General features: G+C 34.9%; 1 protein-coding gene across 6 annotated transcripts in view; it reads right to left on the bottom strand.

The window, feature by feature from the left end:
* The window catches only part of pds5 (cohesin associated factor B pds5), a 143126-nt gene extending 138557 nt beyond the window's left edge, over positions 1–4569 (bottom strand). For 2 of the 6 annotated variants that reach the window (XM_081727604.1, XM_081727606.1), the window contains exon 1: positions 4366–4569. The gene's annotated coding sequence lies outside the window, so the exon portion shown is untranslated. Of the gene's footprint in view, positions 1–4018; positions 4193–4365 lie in introns of those variants that run through there. The other 4 variants (XM_081727607.1, XM_081727609.1, XM_081727610.1 and 1 more) reach the window with 3 other exon arrangements.
* Positions 4570–24182: the final 19613 nt, after the last annotated feature.

The raw sequence follows: 24182 nt of genomic DNA, 5'->3' as shown, positions 1-24182 counted from the left end.
TACAAAAATGTTTCACAACAAGGGCTCTCTCTTACAATTCCTATCACATGGTGACTACATTTGTTTGTTGGGGGAATTGTACCTTACACCAATATTTGAAACTAAACTTAGTACTCCTGCCTTTTGTGCAAACGGGTACAATTCCCAGTGAAGGGGCATATACTGTGAAATCCCGTTAACTGTGGTCCACGGAGCTGGAGACGAAGATTGAAGCACAACCAATCACTCACAGGTTCGTGTTTGTAACTTCCAAAACACACGGCTGATTTAACTTACCGTAATTACATCTTTTTTTATTACTTATTTCTTGATTTATAAAACGCATATGAGTTTGATGGGTATCGTTAACACGGCCGGTAAACGAGCCTTTTTCGACCCAATAGCAAAAGGTTCCGAAGTTGGATTTTTATAAGTTTCTTGTCTTGGACTCTACGCAGATCATATAACAGAGGCCATAAAGAAACATAACGAAAAACAGACTTAGTTGTCATTCCAAGTTGGACGACTTGAATTCTTCCAATCCTTCACGTACGCACCAAGGCAACGTTCAAGGACAATTTGAAGTGGACTAGTCTATACCAAGTGTGTGCACATCGATTGGCGATGCATGGAAGAGTATCTCGAGAGGGACTGTCGGTCATGCGTTTAGACAGTATTCGATCTGGAATGATTTATAACTTCCCTCCTGGCCTTCCATCTTTAGCGTAGACCCATGTTCGATTCCCGATCGGAGTTCACATAGTTGTACCCCACATTTAAATGTAGGTTCACGTTTCACACGCACGGATCGCTAGAACTCTTAAACCAAGCAAATCGAGTAGAGGTGACTTTGATTTTATCGTCCCTATCAGCATCGAGGCTATTTGAGACAGGAAAACGTAGTTTCTCCCCCAAATCACTTGCTAGTCATTACGGTCCGTCATTTGTAAATGTGACGAGTATAAATATAGTGTGAACGTATCGCACAAAACTACAGTGCATAAAACACGGACCAATTTGTGCTAGGTGGCCACTAAAAAGCATGAATGATTCCTAACCGAGTCAGGTCAGAAGTGTAGCAGGAGAGCCCAAGCGGGAGCGAGGGGGTGCATCCGTAGGAAGCAGGCACGTCAGCGATGGTAGGTTTACGCATAAACGAGGTTGTTCACGACGGGTCACAGTACCGACTCCGGAGACGTAGATGAAATTGGGGAACACACTAAATGCCTATCTAAATAACTTATAATTTGCTTAATTCTTTTGGCTGCCTAGCCTTTTCCATTAAATTGGATGAATCTACTGTTTGTGGGCTCAATAAGGAGAGGAAGGTTCTAGAACAGAGGTCCCCCCATTTAGGCTAGTAGCTAGGTTGATTCCTTCCTGTACCTAAGTTTAATACTAAATTCACACAGTATTCCCGAGCGAGTGTTAGCGCTCGAAGGCGTGTTAGAGCTCAGCAGGGCACGTTTTCTGTCTTTACAGCTAAACGGGTGTTCTAAAACCTTGCCATAAGGAGATCTGATCGATATGAACTTCAAAACAGCAGTCAAGGCAATTTCGAGAAACAGACAACTATTATGAAATGAAATAAGCCCATCACTTTGACGTGTGAGAAAACGGTTTATTTATGTATCGACTTCTACAAAGACACCTTAGTGCGAATTTCTGGGAACTGACACAAACGAGGTCCCTACATTAGAAGCCCCAGAATTGTATGGGTATCAAATATTTTGTTCCACGCTTTTGTTCTGTAGGCGAAAAGATACGCACGAATAACGAAAGAGCGTTACTCGAGCAGACGGTTCTCCCAAATTATAACACATTTCTTACATATGAGCATGCACTAAATGAGGAGCTCCACTGCTGCTTTCAGATTGTCTTCAGGAGGGCCTTGCATAAATACTGTATAAAACACGAACCAACTTGTGCTATGTGGCCACTAAAAAAACGAATGCTGTCAGTCAGGGCAGGAGGGCCCGAGTGGTAGCGAGATACGTCCGTAGCGAGCAGGCGCATCACCGACGGGTAGTATATACACAAACGAGGATAGTGAAAGAACACATTTGCACGCACATTCATTTCAAAATGCTGTGCACTGACAATAATTACGGGTTAAATTCCAAAGTTGGGCGTCCGTTACCAGCGAAATTTTTAAAATTTACAGGAAAGATATGGATAATTTGATCGTTTGTGTGCTTGATAATTTATAAGAGTCTCGAAAAAACTGTTTATTCGTTATATATAAGCGGTTATAAACGTGGGACTATACGGCGAGCGGAGGGAACTACTTGGCGCAAGGTAACCGAACAGTTGCATTGTGGGAAAGAAACGAGTATTTACGTTACCAACATGGCGAATGTACAAGGGCAATGAACTAGCAGTTTTAATATTTGTGAAGCAATACGTTGATAACGAGCAAAATCTTTTAAAAGTTTGTGAAGAGCACGGATTAATGAACCTAATAACAAATTGCAGAAAGTGTGGAAAGGAGATAACAGCGAAAAAACTTGACGAAAGCGGACGCCCAACTTCGGAATAAATGCCATAATTACTTATATTCATATTCTCATTCCTTCATAAAATAATGTTTCACATCGTCTTTTACCTACAAGTTCTCTAATTGGCTGAAGTTTGCTCGAGTGAATCCAATGGAAGTAAATACGGTAATTATAAAAAAATTGCTATTAGAATGAGAATATGGAAGGAAGGGGAGAATCCTGTACAAACGCAGATACGATGTTATCCACCACAAAATCGGGTGGCTAGGAATTGAATCAGGAACCCACAGCAGCAAAGAACTCTACTACTGAACTAAATATCTTCCGTTGACCTTCTCTCTTTTCGTAGAAAGAACATGAACTTCAGCTACAATCATTCAACTGTTACACAATTTCAATAATATATACTACACATCAGAATTAAAATGTTATAAGGTAGTGTATAAGCAAAGGTTAGGATTCTGTTAGGTTTAGTTTTTGATACAGTTCTTGTAGTATTTTTTATCTCTACTATTCCAGCAGTGGATGCTTATACTATAGTTTTATGACTTCAATTTTCAAGAAAGGAAGAAAAACTGAATTCCAGACCTTAAACGAATCTTAAAGATGTTAATATTGACTGATACAATCTTAGAATTGCCAGAATTCAACGCAAGATAAACGATGATCCAGTAATATTAATATGCCTGTGCATTATTCACATTCTTTTCAGGTGAAAGTCAGTGGACCAATCAAAGCAATGTCTCAAGTAAAAGCAAATCTTCTAATATCAACATTTGTTGCACAGCAATAAGAGGGTGCATAAGAACAAAAGGAAAACACCTTTATATGGTGAAGGAAGAAAGAAAGAAAGAACTATGTAAGTCAGGAAGCGCACTTCCAATTATACGTACTTGAATGCGAGACACTTTTTTCTTTGTGCTTATCAGTTACGGTTATTACTTACTCATTAATCATCAGTCTCATTTAGCCTGCACAACAAAAACCTGAGACGTAAAGCTGCTACAAACTTAATTTAATTTCACATCAGTGGAAGATAAACAACCAGGATTTTTAGAGGGCTGCTGAAAAGCATTCGACTACCATTTGCGACAAAAACATATTGAAAATATCAAGGGATTCTAAGATATATAAAATCAGTTTAAATAAAGTGTTAACTACCTAAGAATTCATGTAACTAACTCACTTGCTGCAAGTAAACTCCAATATACTATATAATAATGCATTGTACTTCATGCATACCGGGCCTCAGTAAATGAAAATATTTTGTACTGCCATTAAAAGTGAAAGGCTGATTGACAAAATAAACGAAGGAATTATTGGATTCAATATACGCAACGAAGATGACACTAGTTTTTACACCCTAATTAACGTACATTAAGTTTACATATATTCGTACCATTAACTTACGTTAAATACAAAATACAAGGCAAATATAAACGCACTAAAATGTTGTCGATGTGTAATAATCATTCTAAAATACTTTAACACGTTTTGATAAGCTCATTTCCCGCTGAAATAAGTCAACTTTGATAACGTACCAGTTTGTTTATTTTCTTCAGCTTCCGTGTGAGCTTCAGTGTCCTAATTAGCAACAACATAAACTATCCATCTATATCAAATGCACTCAATATTGTACTCCTTAGCTTAAAATATTTTACTTTATCCACTTCAATTCCATGGTCAACTCAAAAAACAAACGAGCTGAAATCTTGTCAAATTATGAAACAATCCCACAAGAGATGGCACCATTCGCCATTTTGCTAACCAGCTCGTATTATATGAGAAAAAGTACCCAAAATCTATCAAACTCTATGTTATTTTATAATTTTCCAATTCCAAATTACATAGGTAAATGTTAAATGTAAATATAACTTACTGTACTTACCAATTACATACGTAAATATAAACAAATACAGCTCAAGTGAATATGCCGGAAGATTGACTTCGTCTCTATTTCCAGCAATAGATGGCAGTGCAGGACGTGTAATAAAAATTACATACGTGTAATGTTAAATTTTATTTTATATTAAAATAATTAGTTTAATAATGAAGCATTGAGTAAAGTTGCTTCTGGTACATCTAAAGAAGTTGCTCTCTTATTGCTAGGGTGGAACAATTCATAGCTTTAATAGGCGGGAAAATGTAATATCTTATATCAGAATTCAGATTTCTGATTGGTGGATTATGTGTGCTGCAAAATGTAAATATGTGATAAAACAGGTCACTGATTTTGCTGTAAAATTTGTAACAAAATATCTCAAATCAGATGGAACAAAAGTTATAAAATGTTATTTTTAAAATAATAATACTAATGAATGGGATATTAACTGTCCAAGAAAACTGCAACTTAAGCAGTGACAACCTCTACCCAGATTTTCTTCATTCTCTTGCTCGAAATAAATAAAATATTAGATTTGAAATGCAAATAAGATAGACGATCAGGATACTTAGAGAACCAGGCATTTGTACTAAACATTTACTTCGAACGCTGACTCTAAATAACTTGCAATTGTAATCACTGTATGAACGTCAAGGGAGACAAGCACACTAATCTCAAAATCACCGACCAACACCATCAAATTCAACACATTTTAAAAACTTGGTTTACAAAATCTCTTTTATCCTATTTATCCTGTCCGTGTGTCCGGGAGATAAAATTAAATGTCCTTTAGCAGTGACCATCACCATGTGCATTGCAGTAGCTTTTGTCAGGAGGGGTAATAAGATTGTCCACCGTCATAAGAATTTCATGTTTTTTATTATCACCCCGCCCTTCTCAAATGACGCCTGTGTGAAACTATATGAGTGCAATCCCTTTCTTAAAAGAAGTAGCCTGTGTTCCCTTGGTTTTAAACAGAATCAGTCTACATTTGTTTACGTCACCCTCAGAACCATAGCTACGAGGGGACTAGGGCGGTCGCCCCGTGCGCTGACAACAAAGAGGCACCGAACTAGCAAGGAAAAAGGAAAAGTGTTGGAAATGAGTAAACGACGCGTCGCCCCGTAAATAATTGGCGCCCTATTAAATCAAAATTCTTGTCGCTTTGCAAAATAGATTTCTTAGAAATATTCTTGCTCGATCATATCGCAACCCAAAGGTTTCAGTAAGAGCCACAAGTTTTTCTTATTACTTACAGAAAGTTATTAACTAACTAACTAACTCTATAGCCTATGGAACCCGGAGGTTCAATGCCGCGTCCACAAAAGCTCTCCACAGACTTCTATGCTTAGCTAACTGCATCCAGTTTCTACTTTGTATTTCAATCTCTGCGAGATCCATCTTAATGTTGTCCTCCCACCTGCGCCTACGTCTTCCTGATGGTCGTTTTCCGATTGGTCTTCCAGTCAAGACTTTGAAAGCGTTTCTACTTTCTTCCATTCTAGCTACATGACCCGCCCACCTAAGCCTCCTAGACTTGACGACCCTAACAATGTTCGGTAAACCGTATAAATTATGTAGTTACTCGTTATGGAGTTTCCGCCATTCCCCATTCCCGTTCCTCTTGGGTCCGAATATTCGTCTCAGGATCCTGTTCTCAAATACTTTCAGTGTATGTTGTTCCCTCAGAGTAAGCGACCATGTTACGCAACCATACCGAACAACAGGCATGATTATCGTTTTGTATATTTTAAGCTTCAGATTCCTCGATAGAATTCGCGACGACAAGAGATTTTGAACCGAATAGTAACACGAATTCCCTACTTTTAGTCGACATTTAACCTCTTCGTGAATATGATTTTCGTATGTTAACATTGATCCTAGATATTTGAAAGTATCCACTTTATCAAAAGTATTATTTAATATTTTAACGCATCCATAATTTGCCATATTACGGTCCCGACGCACTTCTATGTATTTAGTTTTCTCTGCATTTACTTCCAAACTGATGTCCCTGAAGGCATTTAATAAGATCTCTGCATTTCTTTCTATTGATCTCCTATCATCCCCTATTAAATTTACATCATCAGCATATGCCATAACCTGGTGAATACCGTTCAACTCTAGGCCCTGATTGCTATCTTTGATTTTCCTTATAGCGTATTCCAGAACAAAGTTAAATAATAGTGGCGACAACGCATCTCCTTGTTTCAGGCCATTCTCGACGCGAAAGGTCGGGGACAAAAATTTTCCTACCCGGACTTTACTTTGGGATTCATTTAAACATATCTTAATTAATCTAATTAGCTTTTGTCGGTATTCCAAGTTCTGTAAGAACGTTGAATAATGTTTCTCGCCTAACCGAGTCGTACGCCTTTCTAAAATCAATAAATAGTTGATGTACCGGGGTATTGTATTCCCTTTTTTTTTTTTTTTTTTTTGAGTATTTGGCGAATGGTGTATATTTGGTCGATAGTTGATCGATTTCGTCTAAATCCGCACTGATAATCTCAAATAATTTCATCTGCGTATGGGGTCAATCTTGCTAATAGAATATTTGAAAGGATTTTATAAGATGTTGACAAAAGAGAAATGCCTCGATAATTATTACAGTCAGTTTTGTCGCTTTTCTTGTGAATTGGAACAGTCTTTGTTGCTCACTATCTAAACAAAGTGTTACTTTACAATTTAGTCCAGCTTCACCTTCGTAGGGCCAAAAAAAGAATGCATTTTTTCGTAATTGGAAACAAACACTTGTGCTACTTTCTTGATATCCACTTTGTCTAACATTATTTTGTGAACGTGCTTGATCCTCCTTTCGGTTATAGTTAATCTAGGATATTTGAAATATTGCGAGGGGGGGCGAAAACCGTTTTACAAATATTGGAAAGATATGTCCCCGGTGTCTCCGGTGGGATTGTCGCCTGTGCGCAAAGGTAGTTTAACAGAAAGTACAAAATAAGCCTCTCGAAAACAGCTCTTATTTGAAAAAGAATATATAATGATATTATTTTTAAAACGGTCTGTCCAAGCAGCTTGATATAAATTCAGTGTAGTATAACAACAAAAGCTATTTCTCTTATCAGTGGCGTATTTACTATTTTGTTTCGGGGGGCTTGTTCACTAACTTTGTTCCTGGAAATGTGAAAATTCTGCAAGATATTTAATTTACTTTAATACAGTAAATACAATTTCGGGGGGACTAAGCTCGGAAACCCCAACTAAATACGCTACTATCTCTTATATGTTAAAAAAAAAAAAAAGCTTGGTGAGGTATGTAGTGGTGTCGAAATCTCTAGCTACGGCTTTGGTCAGCTACCATAATTTTAACCTTTCAATCAAAAGAGAATGCACTCTTTTCTATGACAATTATTAGACTTGCAAACTATGCTATGGAATGTAAATGTTGGAAGTGTTATAGAACGGCTATGTCCGTCTGTCCATCTGTCGACAGAATATCAGAGCAAAAACGGGAAGAGATATCGAGAAGCAATTTTTCTTGTTGCAATCTATTCTGCGTCGCAAGAATAGGTTCTCATGTCCTCCGCTAACCTTCTATTCAAACCGGAAGTGGAAAATTAGCCATTTTTGGTTTCAACCTTTATGGCCATAGAACGGAAACGGTAACATACAGATGGTGATCAGAAAAATGGAAACACCTATAGTTGGCAACACGTGAGATGTATGGGTTGGCAGTGGTGTCGTGGCACCCGCAGCGCCGGACCACTGGTGGTGGTTTGTTAGGTCGGTCTCCATACTACGTCAGGCGCAGTGGAACAGCAGTGTCCAGTGGCTGTAGCAGACGGAGGCAGCGTAAAATGGGAAACCTCTCAGATTTTCAAAGAGGGCAAATTGTTGGTGCCCGGTTATGTGGAGTGAGTGTGACGGCAGTGGCTACTGTGTTATGGGGCGTTTACACTTAGTCGATTTAGTCGCACGACTAAATCGACTCGCTGCATTTGCCACTAAATCGAAGCAACTAGGCCGAATCAGATCGTAGGATGTGTTCAATTATTTCAACCACAGAAAATAGAACGTCTTTTAATTCAGTTGCCAGTCGATTAGTCGCCTTCGATCAACAAGCGATTAAGTTGAAGTCCCGTTTACACGGTCGATTAAGTTGAACGTGACGTCAATTCAACTGAATCGAACGCAAATCGACTAAGTGTAAACGACCCATTAGGTGTGTCGCGTGGACAGTGTCGAAGGTGATGACGGCCTACACAACACACGGGAAATCCACATCTGGGAAGCGGAACAGTGGGCGGAAGAAAATCATGAGAGACAGGTCACGCCGGGTATTAAAGCACATTGTCACGCGGAACCGTCGCGCCACAGCGGAGCAAGTGACGGAGGAACTCAATCAGCACCTCCCCCACTCTGTTTCGACAATCACAGTTCGCCGCGAATTACATGACATGAACTTACGGGGTCGTATTGCACGGGCCAAACCGCTCATCAGGGACCATAACGCTTTCGCACGCCGCAAATGGTGCCGCGACCATGCAACTTGGGCCGGTGAGGACTGGAAACGTGTGATATGGTCGGATAAGTCAACCTTCACCCTATTCCCAACCACGGGCCGTGTTTATGTGTGGAGAACGCCCAAAGAAGCATATGATCTGCAGTGTCTCCGCCCAACTGTGAAACATGGCGGCGGCTCGGTGATGCTGTGGGCCGCCATATCATGGTTTTCATTGGGTTCTGTGGTCACACTTAGCGGACGAATCACTGCCAACGATTATGTCGCAATTTTAGGAAACCACTTGCATCCTATGGTCCGGATGTTGTTCCCGGACAATGACGCCATCTTCCAGAATGATAATGAACCCATTCACACAGCTGGCGTTGTTGCAGCGTGGTTTGAGGAACATCGGGATGAAGTTCAACATCTCCACTGGCCCGTCCAATCCCCAGATCTCAACATAATTGAACATCTGTGGTCCGTCTTGGAAACACGACTCCGGCGGCGATTTCCACCTCCATCCTCTCTCACATAACTGGCCGATGCCCTGCACGAGGAATGGTGTAAAATTCCACTTGCTACCATTCACGACCTCTATGCCTCCATCCCACGTCGCATCAAGGCTGTTCTGAAGGCGAAAGGTGGCCCGACAGCATATTAATCTGGTAAGTTGCAATTTCGTTCAGGTGTTTCCATTTTTCTGATCACCATCTGTATAGCGACATGTGTTTTTTGCAAACAATTCATCATCTTAAAACAACATATCATGACTATCCGTAACAATCTACCAAAACAGGAAGCAGGTCAAATTTGCAATTACCTCCGGTCTCAATAATGATTTGCATACAGCAAAAACAGTAAAATAATCAACAAGTTGTTTCTTGCAATCGTTTCAGGGCCACAAGAGTAGGTTCTATTTGCTCCGTTGACCTCTGTCGAGACCGGAATTCGTTTAAAGTAGCCGTTTCTGCTTTCAACGTTCATCGCCATAGAACGAAAATAGTAACAGATAATAAGAAAGTTTTTTTTTTTTTTTTTTTTTTTTTGCGAACTACTGAGCGTGTCAAGAGAACATATCATGACTATCCGCAACAGTTTCCCGAAACCAATGGAGGTTCAAATTTATTATTGCCTTTGGTTTCAATACTGATTTACATAGAGGAAAAACGGTAAGTGTCCTTTTTCAATCGATCCTGGGTCCTAAGAATAGATTGCATCTCTTCCGTTACAACTACTAAAACCGAAAGCAACTGTTTCCGGTTTGAACGTTAGTAGTAGAAAATGGATCGATCTGGGCCATATGAGGCCATATTAGAACAACTCAGGAGCCCCTGGGAAATCGAGCATCGTGAACCGTCGACGCACGGTCTTTTACGACCTCCATTTTAGGAGTGTATTTGTTCCCTTTTATGAGCACTTTTTAGGGGGTGTACTCGTTCTCTTTTATGAGCACATTTTTAGGGGTGAACTCGTTCCCTTTTATGAGCATATTTTTCAACCCCTATTTGAACTATGAACACATAGCAGAACATAAGACTATGTAACATAGCAGAACTAGTAAAAGAGCATGGCTTATTTTAACATAGCAGAAATAGCAGAGACTACGTAACATATCAGGGGTGTATTCATTCCAACCGTTATTTTAACATAGCAGAAATTACGAATACACAGCAGAGTTAATAACCCCTATTGTAACATAGCACAGATTACATAGCAGATCTAATACAAGAGTATGGTTTATTTTCCAACCCTTATTTTAACATAGCATAAGACTACGTAACACATAGAAGAGATGTACTCGTTCTCTTTTACGACCTTCATTTCAGGGGTGTACTCGTTCTCTTTTATGAGCATATTTTCCATCCCCTATTTTAACATAACGAACATAGCAGAGAATATGAAACATAACAGGGGTGTACTAGTTTCAACCCTATTTTAATTACGAACACACAGCAGAGCGGAGAATACATAAGATTCGTTCAACCCCTATTTGAGCATAGCAGAAATTATATAATACTTCGTTCCCTTTTATGAGCACATTTTAAGGGGTGAACTCGTTCCCTTTTATGAGCATTTTAGGGGTGGACTCGTTCTCTTTTATGAGCATATTTTTTCAACCCCTATTTTAACATGGCAGAAATTACGAACACACAGCAGAGCAGAGAATACATAGCAGGGGGTGTATTCATTCCAACCCTTATTTTAACATAGCACAAATTACGAACATACAGCAGAGCGAATCACTCCTATGGCTCATTTTTCAACCCTTATTTGAACATAGTTCATTTTAGGGGTGTATTCGTTCTCTTTTATGACTTATTTTCCAACCTCTATTCGAACTTAGCAGAGAATACATAAAAAACAACCGCAACCCCTATTTTAACATAACACATAGCAGACATAAGACTACGAAACATTTCAGGAGTATACTCGTTCTCTTTTATGAGTATTTTTCCAACCCCTATTTGAATATGGCAGAACATAGCAAATTCGTTCCACCCTTATTTTAGCAGAATATAGCAAAGGGGGTACGGACACACAACTATTTAACATAGCAGGGGTGTACTAGTTCCAACCCCCTATAGCAAAGATTCTTTTAAGGAGTGAACTTGTTTTAACCTCTATTTTCTTTTACAAGGAGATAATATTTAAAGATTGCAAAGGAATGCAAACTTCCGTGTTTTGTTATCAGTTACATAATAACTTCCGCCATATGTGGATAATTCTCATTACGTCATTCATCCGGATTTTAAAAACATTGTGCTAGTTTTTTCTTTAACAGAAAATACTGATTTAATAGTATAACTTGTCATTCAACGATAGGATTAAAAAAAGGGGAAACCCCGCCCGTGACTCGATGATATCCTCTCTATTGCGCAATATTACGCAATGCAATCACAAAGGTATATGTTGATCGCTCGCGATCTGTCTTATCATTCACACCTGATCTCGACTCGGTGACATCATCCCTATTGCGCAATATTGAGATAATTAAATATTGAGATAATTAATATTAAATATTGCGCAATATTGCGCAATGCAATTACAAAGGTATAAAAGACTGACCGAGAAGTTTTTTAATTAGTTCCATGTTGGTGTTTAAAGTGTAAAGTTCAAATCATTGAAACTCTGAGTTTTTGTGTGTCTATATCAGTGTGGTTTTGTTTTTTAGTTGTTTATAGGTAAGACATTTTATAACAATAATATCATATTATAAAAACTCACTTCTGAACTATTATAGTAACGTTGCGTTATTTAAAAAATGGCAACGAAGAAGGTTAAACCAAATACTATCAATTTACCAACTGGTATTCTATTTAAATATAATTTGAAAAAATTCATTTTAAAATGTGATAGTATTTTAAATGAGGATAGTGGATGCTTTTTAAATAATAAAAGAAAAGACTGTTTAGATATATTAAAACATGAACAAGATAACACGTCTTTTAAAGAAAATTTTTCTTTGGCTACAACTTTTGTAAAACCAGTAGATTTAGAAACATGTAGATTCTTTGTAAATAGTGGTAACGAAATTATTTTATCGAGTACAGATGTGAATGCTATAATTGAAAAACTATTTAATAAAATTTTAGTTGAACAAGAAAACAGAGCAATTAAGAAATCAGGGTGATCTCTATGCTCCCAACCTAACCATCTCTTAGAAATTAAAATCAGTAAATATGATCCACTGTCAGCATCATCTTTTATAAAATTGCCTCAATGGATTTTATCTAAATATTCATGTGTTCTAAATGTGTTCTAAATATTCAAAATAACGATAATAGATGTATTATGTATTGCATTCTAGCTGAATTATATCCAGTAAAAGAACATCCACATCGTGTAAATAATTACATACAATATATTAATACTTTATTACCGTTATTTGAAAAAACGAATATAAAATTCCTTGTTGAAGTAGCACACATAAGCAAGTTTGAACATATGTGTAATTCCGTATTTACTAATGAACAAATTTCTATTAATATATATGGCATTGATTATGATAATGAAACAATTTTTCCGTTACGTATAAGCGAAAACACAGCTGTAGGTAAACATATTGATTTATTATATTGAGAAGAAAATTTCAATAGTCATCATTGTCTTATAAAAAATCTCAATGCCTTATTGAAGTCATAAAGAAAAAACTTATATAAAATTGCGTCAATGGATTTTATCTAAAAAGAAAGTGTTCTAAATATTCAAAATAACGATAATAGATGTTTTATGTATTGCATTCTAGATGCATTGTATCCTATAAAAGATCATCCACATCGTGTAAATAATTACATACAATATATTAATACTTTATTACCGTTATTTGAAAAAAACTAATATAAAATTCCCTGTTGAAGTAGCACACATAAGCAAATTTGAACATATGTATAATTCCGTATTTACTAAGGAACAAATTTCTATTAATATATATGGCATTAATTATGATAATGAAACAATTTTTCCGTTACGTATAAGCGAAAACACAGCTATAGGAAAACATATTGATTTATTATATTTAAACTCTCATTATTGTTTAATTACAAATTTAAATGGTTTATTTAGACATCAATTAGGTACTCATCAAATATTTATTTGTAGACGATGTTTAGTATCTTTTTATAACAAATCAAAATTAGATGAACATGAGAAATCATGTAAAGAACACACTCCAACCAAAATTAACAAGCCGAAACAAGGAGATGTTTTAAAATTTCGTAAACTAAAATTGTTATTAGAAAATGATGTCATAATAGTTGCAGATTTTGAAAGTTTATTAAAGCCTATAAATAAACAATTGGATCTAATACAATACAAATTCAGGAACATATACCATGCAGTTTTGGTTATATTGTGTGTTGGAGTAACAAATATATAAAATCAGATTTAGTTATTTATCGTGGAGAAAATGTATCGATTAAGTTTGTCTGCTATCGAGAATGAATTAAGAAAAATAATAAAAATATTAGATCAACAAAAACCAATAATACCATTAAATAGTTCTCAGTTACAGGAGAATAATCTATCCACTGAATGCTCTATTTGCGATAGTAAATATATGAGTAACAATAGAAAAGTTAAACATCATAACCATTTAACTGGAACATATATTGCCACGGTGTGCAATAATTGTAATTTGCAAATTAAACGTCAGAGTAATTTTATCCCTGTATTCTTCCATAACTTATCTGCCTATGATGCACATTTATTTGTGAAAGAACTAGGTTGCACACCTGGCAATATATCTGTAATTGCTGAAAGCACTGAGTACATCACATTCTCAAAACATTTTAATTTTAATGGTAGACCTATTGAGTTACATTTTGTAGACTTATATAAATTTCTTCCGTACAGTCTCGAAAATTTGGTGCCAAAATTAAAACCTGAGCAATTCGTATATACAAAGCAATATTTTTCCGATGATAAGTTCCCTTTAATTCTCCGTAATGGAATTTATTTTTATGAATAAATAACAAACTTAGATACATTTAGAGAAACTGAATTACCTGGAAGAGAGACGTTTAATAGCAAATTGAATGGAACACAAATTTCCGAGACCGACTATCAATTTGTAAAACTGATTTGGCGTGTGTTTAGGTGTCAACATTTAGGGGACTACCATGATCTATATTTAAAATGTGATGTACTTCTCACAGCAGATGTATTGGAAAATTTTCGAAAGACGTGTTTAAATGCTTTTAGTATTGACCCAATTAATTGTTTTACTGCACCTGGTTTGGCATGGCAAGCCATGTTATATAAAACAAAAGTTGAACTTGAACTTTCATCAGATATCAATATGTATATGTTTGTAGAAAAATCGATTCGTGGAAGCATCACACAAGCTGTATTAAGGTATGCCAAAACTAATAATCCCTACGTACATGATTTTGATGCGGAAAAAGAAAAATCTTATTTACTGTATATTGACATGAACAATCTGTACGGACTATCAATGATTGATTATTTACCATATGGTGGTTTTCGGTGGGAGGACAAAATTGACAATTGGCAAGACAAGAATAAAAATATCAATTGGCCCACTGATAGTGAATGGATTTTTTCTAGAAGTGAACTTAGAGTATCCAAATTATTTACACGAACACCATTTTGATTTTCCGTGTGCTCCCACCAATGAAGTTCCACCGAATGGTAAATACTCAAAATTACTATTAACACTTAAATCGAAATCGAATTATATCTTGCATTATAGAGTATTACAATTTTATCTAAAACAAGGTTTAATATTGGTAAAAGTACATAAAATATTATGGTTTCGTCAATCTAAATGGCTTGCATCTTATATACAGGAAAATACTCAGCGTCGTGCAAATGCTACAATTGAATTTGAAAACGATTTCTATAAGTTATTAAACAATTCTGTATACAGAAAGACAATGGAGAATGTACGAAAACGCATTGATATAAAATTAATTAATAATGAAAAAAGTGTAAAAAATTAGTAGCGCAAGATCAGTTTCAAAACTGGGTAAAATTAGGAGACAATCTTGCATTATTCCATATGCTAAAAAAATCTGTAACTCTAAATAAACCGATCTATGTAGGAGCTACAGTTTTAGAATTATCAAAATTAGCAATGTATGAATTCCATTACAATATAATGAAACCTCGACATGGAGATAAGATTAATATTACTTACATGGATACTGACTCTTTTATTTATTACATTAAAACCGACGATATTTATAAAGATATAAAAGACATGAACAAGTATTTTGATACTTCTAATTATGCGGAAAATCATGCTTTATATAACACAAAAAACAAACACGTCTTGGGTAAAATGAAAGATGAATTAACTGGAGTTCCTATCATTGAATATGTTGGTTTACGAGCAAAAAATTATGCAATAAAAACTGATGAAAATAAAGAATTGAAAAAATGTAAAGGGATCAAGAAAAATGTAGTTAAAGAACAAATGACGTTTGACGATTATAAATCATGTCTATTTCAAAGCGAAACGATTCATAAAACACAATTTGAAATTTAAAGTAAATATCACAATTTAACAACAAATCAGGTAACAAAATTAGCGTTAGATCCGTATGATGACAAGAGAAAAATTTTAAATTGTAATATACATACTGTTCCTTGGGGATATCATAATAAAGATTTAACATGTGAGATTTGTATATTGTAAATATGATATTTTAGTTTTTGTACATATATTAGTGTAATAGTATTGATAAACAAAAAAAAATATGTCACAATCAGTTCGAGAACAAATAGTTGCGGAATTACATAAAGGTGCAAGACGAAACTATCTTCGAATACCGTTATAACGAAAGGAATTCATGATTTATGGCAAGCTGATTTAGTTGAAATGAATAGTGGAAAATTGAAAGGTCTAGCAAACATTAATCGAAATTTCAAATATTTATTAACTGTGATAGACACATTCTCTAAATATGCTTGGGCTATTCCTGTGAAAAATAAAACTGGGAAAGAAATTACACAAGCATTTATAACAGTACTGAGAAAAGCAAACAAAAGCCCCAAATTTTTACAACCTGACAGGGGCCGAGAATTTTATAATTCAGAGTTTCAGAAGGCGATGAACCAAAATAACATTAAACATTATTCCATGTAAAGTGATGTGAAAGCAAGTATTATTGAAAGATTTAATAGAACATTACGTAATTTAATGTGGAGACAATTTACACTGCAGAGAAATTATAAATGGATTAGCATTCTGCCGGAATTACTAAATAAATATAATAATACTATTCATTCCACTGTTAAAATGAAACGTATCGAAGCTATTAAAAAAAGAAAATGAAAAATATCTATTGACAAACATGTATTGCAAAAAGTTTTCTGTGATAAAAAGAAAAAGTAAATTTAAGGTAGGTGAATATGTAAGAATTAGTAAACTTAAGCGTCCTGGTTTTGATAGAGGTTTTACACGCAATTGGAGTACCGAAATTTTTCGAATTGCTAAAGTTTTCTTCACTAATCCTCCGACATATCACTTAGTAGACTCAAATAATAAACCTATTGAAGGAAGATTTTACGGACACGAATTAGAATTAACGAAATTTCCAAAAACATATTTAATTGAAAAAGTTTTGCGAAAGAAAAATAATAAGGCCTATGTGAAATGGTTAGGTCTGCCAAAAAGTGAAAATTCTTGGATTGATTTAAAGCATACTATATTGTAAAAAAAAGAAAAGTCAAGAATTTATAGGTGAAGCATGTCGTCACAAGTATTTCTTGTAGATTTTATAATTTCAAAAGGTGAATTTTATTTTTTAAATTCTAGCAACACTGTAAATTTTCGTTGCTTAGTTAAATTGTCATCATCATCAAATTTGTTCTTCAACAAACGCTGTTTTTTTTTATGTAAAAGAGAAAAGAAAGCAAAAAATTTAAAAACGTTATTTAAAATAAATGTGATATATCTGTAATATGGAATGGAAAATTCCGTTTACTTGTATGGTAGCAGGTCCTACAGGCTGTGGAAAATCATATTTTGTTAAAAAATTTCCTGACCATTATAGTAAGTTATTTAAAAATAATGTATGGTGTTATGGTGAATGGCAGCCGTTGTATGATACTGTTTCAGACTGCACGTTTAAAGAAGGTTTACCTCAAAATAATGAATTTCAAGCACACGAAGGTCCACATCTTGTAATTATTAATGATTTAATGCGTGAGTGTGACCGTCGGATTGTAGATATTTTTAATAAGGGTAGTCATCATAGAAATATAAGTGTAAAATTTATAACACAGAATATTTTTCATCAACAAAAAGGAATGCGGGATATTTCGTTAAATTGTCATTATATTGTTTGTTTTAAAAATCCTAGAGACCAAGCTCAAATTAATTATCTGGCACGACAATTGTATCCAGGTAATACAAAATTTTTCAAGAAGCATATCAAGATGCAACTCGAATTGCACATGGTTATTTACTTTCTGGTTTAAAACAAAATACTCCTGATGAGCAGCGAGTTCGAACAAATATCTTTCCAACAGATTCTTTTAATTATGTTTATGTGCCTGTAAAAAATAATTGCAATATGGTTTATATTCTAACAACTATTTGTGCTTTAATAGCCGTAAAAGAAAAAAATGATTAGTAAGGAAAATGCACATTTGTTAAAACTTTTACCAAAGGCAAAACCGAAAGCACGTAAGACAATTTTACAAAATGCAGATCCTGATTTAATTCGCTCTATTTGCGAATGTTCCTATAACGTATTACAAGGAAATGTTCCGCTAAATAAAAAAGAGATAAATAAGCTAAAAAATATAAAAAGGAACTGAGATATTTGGTGAAAAAAGGTCCGTCATTAAAACAAAAGAAAAAACGAATAATTATACAAAAAGGTGTTTTTCTTACTGCATTGCTTGCACCTATTTTAGGAGGTATACTATCTAGTTTAATTAAATAATTATGCAAAACGCACAAAAACTTATTTTAATCTCACCAGAAAAATTACATCATTATCAAACGATATCTAATCTTGATGATTAAATGATGGAAATTTTAAATAATAAAAGTTTAAACGCAGAAGAAAAATGGATAAGATATAGAGAAGTCTTACAAAAATATTTAAATATAATTCAAAAACCGGCAGCAGTTACAACAACAGCAACTACTACTACTACTACTATTGATAAAGAGGAGGAGGAAGAAGAAGATGAGGAGGAGGATGAAATAATATCTACTCTCCCTGAAATTTGTAAACGTAAAGCAAGACCTTTATTACATAAATTGACACAAATCCTAACATTCAATGGGACGATAATGGAAATGTGAATATTAATAATAAACCAATTCCAGGTACAAATATAATGGATTTGATATCCGATTTTGTTAGATGTCGTAAGAAAAATATTTCAGTTGCCGGTTGGAAACCTTTTGCTACATTATTAGAAAAAGCTAATATACCCTTAGAGTACATTGGTAATCCTCAACGAATAGATTATATTAGAAAACTAACAGAGGACGAAGAGGATGATGAGAACGAAGAGGATGGCCCTCCACCCCGTAAACGCAAATAGTGTACTTATAAGCAATAATACTAATATTCTATTGTAATCTATTGATATTTTTGATTATATAGAGAGAAAGATGAATGATCCATACTTTACATACTATACTAATCAAGCAGGAGGTGGTTATAACGTGTATAAAGGTACAGCATATCAAGAGGGTTATGGCATTGGTAGTTTTCTAGGAGGTTTATTGCGTACTGTATTTCCTTTATTAAAACAAGATGCAAAAACTGTTGGTAAAGAGTTGATACGTACAGGAATTAATGTAGCAGGAGATGTACTAAATAATAATAGACCTATTGAAGAGTCTTTGCAAGATCGATGGCAAGAAGCTAAAACAAATTTAAAAAATAAAGCTCAAAATAAATTAAATCAGGTGTTGGAAGGATCTGGAAGAAAAAGAAAGAAAGTTCATTTTAGTGGTGTGAAGCGAATAAAAAGATCCAAAGATATTTTTGATTGATTATGGAGCAAAGTGATAGTTTTTATCTTACACTTCCTAGCAATACTTCTATGGAATATTTTCCTCAAAATACTCTTGCTTGTTATACTACTAAATTATATCATCCTATTGTACTGGAGAAGGGAGTGTGGGAAACAGCTGTTCTTGAAGTACATTATACAAGTTCATTACAGAATGTTTCCAAATATACAAATAATATTTATTACCGTATTATGAATACAAAAAACTGGAACATAACTCAAATCTTACCAGGCCACTATTATCATGTTGATGATATTCTATCTCAAATTAATCATAAAAGTGATATATTAAATTTACAATTAAAAGTCAAAACATCTGTAAAACGAATTGAGGTTAATAGAGTAATAAAAGATCAAGAGAAGAATATAGAAGTACGCCTGTCTCCTGAATTAGCCAGAATACTAGGTTTTGATGATATTCAACAAGAAGATATTGCAGTTGTTCATCATGCTCGTTATCCACCTGATTTACAAAAAGCGCTACCTACACTTATGTATATTTACAGTGATATTGTACAACCACAAATGGTAGGTGACACCATAGCTCCATTGTTACGTATTATAATTACAAATATTACAGAGCATGGTATTAATAATGTACATATTTTTGACAATCCTCATTATGTGCCCGTGCAACGTAAACAATTTGATCAAATTATTATTGATTTAAGAGATAGTACAGGTAATCCACTTCCTTTCCAATATGGCAGTGTATGTGTAAAATTACATTTTCGTAGACGTAATAGAGTATTGTAAATTTTACCATGTGTGAATATTAATAGTAAGAAAAAGACAAAAATGCAGTGTGAGTGTATGAAATCAGAATTAGATTTATTTGCTGGTTTACCCACTCAAACCAGTATTATAGGTAATAAAATAGTTCCATATAAACCTGTGGCTTCAATATCTGATATTGCAGCAATAGAGTTTGTTGTCCCTGGTCATGGGGATGACTATATGGACTTACCGCACACAATGTTATATATTAAAGGTAAAATTACTAAATCAGATGGTTCTAATTTAACTTCTGCCGATAAGAAAATTGGTCCTGTAAATGATTTTCTCAATGCAATGTTCAGTGAAGTACAATTATATTTGAATAATCAACTTATTTCCTACTCTTCACATACATATCCATATCGATTGTATATTGAAAAACTACTAAATTATAATACTAATGCTAAATCAACGCATCTTCAAACATCAATGTGGTTTAAAGATACTGCAGGGCATATGGACAGTGTGGCCGATGGTAATTTAGGATTTAAACAACGTTTTCTTCTCACTACTTTAAGTCAGTCATTTGAATTATTGGGTTATATTCATGCTGATACTTTCAATCAGGAGAAATTTTTACTCAATGGTGTACAACTGCGTATTAAACTAATTCCAGCTAAACCTACATTTTGTCTAATGGGTGACGCAGATGCTGATGGAAAAGTTGTAATTACAGATGCAACATTGCTTGTGAAAAAGGTTGATGTATCACCAGCAGTTAAAATAGCAAAAAATAAAGTATTACAAAATCCTAAATTTAGAATAAAATATCCTATAACAAAAGTACTGGTGAAGACAGAAACTCTGCCACAAGGAATTATGGATAGTACACTTCCAGATCTGTTTTCAGGCATAGTGCCTAAACGTATTATTATTGGTTTTGTTACTTATGCTGCTTTCAATGGTACTTATCAAACAAATCCGTTCAATTTTCAACATTTTAGTATGTCGTTTTTTACACTGTATGGTGATGGATCGCCTGTCCCATCCAAACCATTACAACCGGATTTTGATAATAAGCTATATATACAAGCATATTCTACGTTATTTACAGGTTCAGGTATTTATTATTCTAATCAAGGTAATGATATTTCACTTGCTGAATATCCTAATTGTTATACTCTACTGGTGATTGATTTAACTCCTGATTCAAGCGCAAGTGCTGCATTTCATACTAGTCCACAACGGCAAGGAAGTGTACGTTTAGAGGTTCATTTTAAAGAAGCACTGCCATCTCCTGTAACAGCAATTATTTATGGTGAATTCTCTTCAGAATTAGAAATTGATTTCCAGAGAAAAATATATATTAATTAAAAATGTTAAATACAATTGAACTTTATGAAGCATTACAACAAAATTTACCTAAAGATCATTTTATTGGTGTGTATGCTGCAGATGAGTTACCTTTGTTTATTCATACATTTCCAGCCGATATAATTATAAATACTGATTCTAGTGATAAGCCTGGTGAACATTGCGTTGCTGTTTATATATCTAATATGTGTGTGGGAGAGTATTTCGATAGCTATGGTATACCTCCCTATATACAACATCATATAAGGTTTTTAAAACGAAACTGTCTGTATTATACAAGGAATAATAGACGTATTCAAGGTGATTTATCTCAATTTTGTGGATATTACTGTTTTTTTATATCTAGCATGTCGTGCATCTGGGTATTCACTGTACGATTTCTTAAACAAATTCTCACTCACTACTATTGATGCTAATGATATTATGCTTTACTCATTTATGAGAGTATGATGTTATTTTTTAAACTCCGCCATTGCCGGTCCCAAGCCCTGGATGAGAAAGGAGGAGGGTTGGGGGTTGCTACCCCCGTAAAAGAAAATAATCTCTTCTATGTTCAATTAGGGGTGAAAAATGAATACACCCCTAAAATGACTATCTTTGCTGTAGGGGCTGGAACGAGTTCTATTAGGGGTGGAAACGAATACATCCCTGCTATATTTTATCTGCTATGGTAAAATAGGGGTTGAAAAAGGGAACGAATCTTATGTAATTTCTGCTATGTTTAAAATAAGAGTTGAAAACGAGTACTCCCCCTATGTTTAATCTTCGCTATGTTTCGTAGTCTCTGTTATCGTAAAATAAGCCATACTGTTTTATTAGCTGTGCTATTTTCAAATAGGAGTGGAACGAATCTTATGTATTCTCTACTATGTTAAAATAAGGGTTAAAAAATATGTTCATAAAAGGGAACGAGTTCACCCCTTAAAATGTGCTCATAAAAGGGAACGAAGTGTTATATAATTTCTGCTATGTTCAAATAGGGGTGGAACGAATCTTATGTATTCTCCGCTCTGCTGTGTATTCGTAATTAAAATAGGGTTGAAACGAGTACACCCCTGTTATGTTTCATATTCTCTGCTATGTTCGTTATGTTAAAATAGGGGATGGAAAATATGCTCATAAAAGGAAACGAGTTCACCTATAAAATGGAAGTCGTAAAAGAGAACGAGTACACCTCTGCTATGTGTTACGTAGTCTTATGCTATGTTAAAATAAGGGTTGGAAAATAAGCCATACTCTTGTATTAGATCTGTTATGTAATCTGTGCTATGTTACAATAGGGGTGATTCGCTCTGCTGTGTGTTCGTAATTTCTGCTATGTTAAAATAAGGGTTAGAATGAATACACCCCCTGCTATGTATTCTCTGCTCTGCTGTGTGTTCGTAATTTCTGCCATGTTAAAATAGGGGTTGAAAAAATATGCTCATAAAAGAGAACGAGTCCACCCCTAAAATGCTCATAAAAGGGAACGAGTTCACCCCTTAAAATGTGCTCATAAAAGGGAACGAAGTATTATATAATTTCTGCTATGTTCAAATAGGGGTTGAACGAATCTTATGTATTCTCCACTCTGCTGTGTGTTCGTAATTAAAATAGGGTTGAAACGAGTACACCCCTGTTATGTTTCATATTCTCTGCTATGTTCGTTATGTTAAAATAGGGGACTGAAAATATGCTCATAAAAGAGAACGAGTACACCCCTAAAATGAAGGTCATAAAAGAAAACGAGTACATCTCTTCTATGTGTTACATAGTCTTATGCTATGTTAAAATAAGGGTTGGAAAATAAGCCATACTCTTGTATTAGATCTGCTATGTAATCTGTGCTATGTTATAATAGGGGTTATTAACTCTGCTGTGTATTCGTAATTTCTGTTATGTTAAAATCAGGGTTGGAATGAATACACCCCTGATATGTTACGTAGTCTCTGCTATTTCTGCTATGTTAAAATAAGCCATGCTCTTTTACTAGTTCTGCTATGTTACATAGTCTTATGTTCTGCTATGTGTTCATAGTTCAAATAGGGGTTGAAAAATATGCTCATAAAAGGGAACGAGTTCACCCCTAAAAATGTGCTCATAAAAGAGAACGAGTACACCCCCTAAAAAGTGCTCATAAAAGGGAACAAATTCACCCCTAAAATGGAGGTCGTAAAATACCGTGGGTCGACGGTTCACGATGCTCGATTTCCCAGGGGCTCCTGAGTTGTTCTAATATGGCCTCATATGGCCCAGATCGATCCATTTTCTACTACTAACGTTGGCTGGCACAGGACAAGAATGACAGTAGATAGAAGTTTTCTTGTGACCGATTCAGTGACTCAAGAGAACATATCATTTTCACCGATAATATTCTACCAAAACCAGAAGTTTACTAGTATTTCCGGTTTCAATAGTTTAAATACTGATTTGCATAGAGGAAAAACGGGAAAATGTCGATAAGAGTTTATTTGGAATCGATTCAGAATTCCAATAATATATTCAATCTTCTCCGTTAATCCTCTATGTAAACCGGAAGTGGTAGAAACCAACTATTTCAAGTTTCAACGTTGGTCTTCATAGAAAGAAACGTAACAGATATTGAAAAAACTGTTTTTGCAGTCAATTCTGCGTCTCTACAGAACGTGCCACCACAGTAGAGATATGCACCACCAGCGTATACAATGACTCAGCAGGGAGTCTTTTGAACAATGGATGTTGTCCTTGACTACATGCACATGTACGTGTTGGAATTTGTAAGAATAGAACTGTTTTCTTTGTT

This window comes from Thermobia domestica, chromosome 10 (genome assembly GCF_964235325.1).
Source record: "Thermobia domestica chromosome 10, izTheDome1.hap1.1, whole genome shotgun sequence".
NCBI classification, from domain to species: Eukaryota; Metazoa; Arthropoda; class Insecta; order Zygentoma; family Lepismatidae; genus Thermobia; species Thermobia domestica.
This window is presented reverse-complemented; position numbering and strand designations above follow the sequence as displayed.